The sequence below is a fragment of the Lipotes vexillifer genome, unplaced genomic scaffold (genome assembly GCF_000442215.2).
Source record: "Lipotes vexillifer unplaced genomic scaffold, Lipotes_vexillifer_v1.1 scaffold414, whole genome shotgun sequence".
Classification (NCBI taxonomy): Eukaryota; Metazoa; Chordata; class Mammalia; order Artiodactyla; family Lipotidae; genus Lipotes; species Lipotes vexillifer.
In genome coordinates this window covers 2,079,570-2,080,721 of record NW_006782864.1, presented here as the reverse complement: position 1 = coordinate 2,080,721, position 1,152 = coordinate 2,079,570, and positions in this window count along the sequence as shown.

The following is a 1,152-nucleotide window of genomic DNA, read 5'->3' as shown; positions in this document are numbered from 1 at the left end:
GGGGGGGGGGGGGGGTCTTCTCTATTTAAATTGCACCCAGCCTCTCCACAGTGACCACCCCCTTTTCCTGCTTCATCTTCCTACCCATCTCTTATGCTCTTCTAACACCCACATATTTTTCTCATTGATTTTATTGTCTGTCTCCCTCTATACCATCAGCAACGCTTCCCAAGGGCAGAGATTCGTATCAGTTTTGTTCACGACTGCATCTCACAGAACAGTGCCTTGGCCCCTAGAAAGCACTCAAGAAAGAGACACTTGCTGAATGAACAAATGAACTAATGATGAATGAACGAATGAGTGAATGAGGAGAATATAGGATACAAACCTATCTATAGTATGATTCAAACTTTGCTGAGGGCTTCCCTGGTGGCGCAGTGGTTGAGAGTCCGCCTGCCGATGCAGGGGACGCGGGTTCGTGCCCCGGTCCGGGAGTATCCCACATGCCGCGGAGCGGCTGGGCCCGTGAGCCATGGCCGCTGAGCCTGCGAGTCCAGAGCCTGTGCTCCGCAACGGGAGAGGCCACAACAGTGAGAGGCCCGCGTATCGCCAAGAAAACAAAACAAAACAAAAACAAGTTTTGCCGAAAGACTGGAAAGAAGAGAAAGAAGTGAGTGATACAAAGTACTGTACATAAAATAGATAAGCAACAAAGATTTACTGTAAAGCACAGAGAATTATACCCAGTATCTTGTAATAACCTATAATGGAACATAACCTGAAGAAAAAACGAATCACTTTGCTGCACACCTGAAACTAACACAATATTGTCAATCAGCTATACTTCAATTTAAAAAAAGAAAGGAGGGAGAGAAGGAAAGAAGGAAAAAAGACAGCTAAGAAACTGAAAATAACTCCACTGAAATGTTCATTGTCTCTGGTTGTTGGAATCAAAAGTGATTTGAACTATCTTCTTTTGGCTTTTCGTCATTTTCTAAAATGTCTACAATGACCATATATCACTTTGGGGGAACAAAAAGTGAAAGTATAGGTAACTTTAAAGTAAAAAGAATCGGCAAAGAGACCAGCGTGACTACTGTTCTCAGCAAAAGGAACAAGGTGAGTCTCTAATATTAGTCCCAATGACATAGGTTTTTAAAAATCCTGCTTCATTTGAAATGTCAGGTAATTATTGCAAAAGATTTCGTGTGG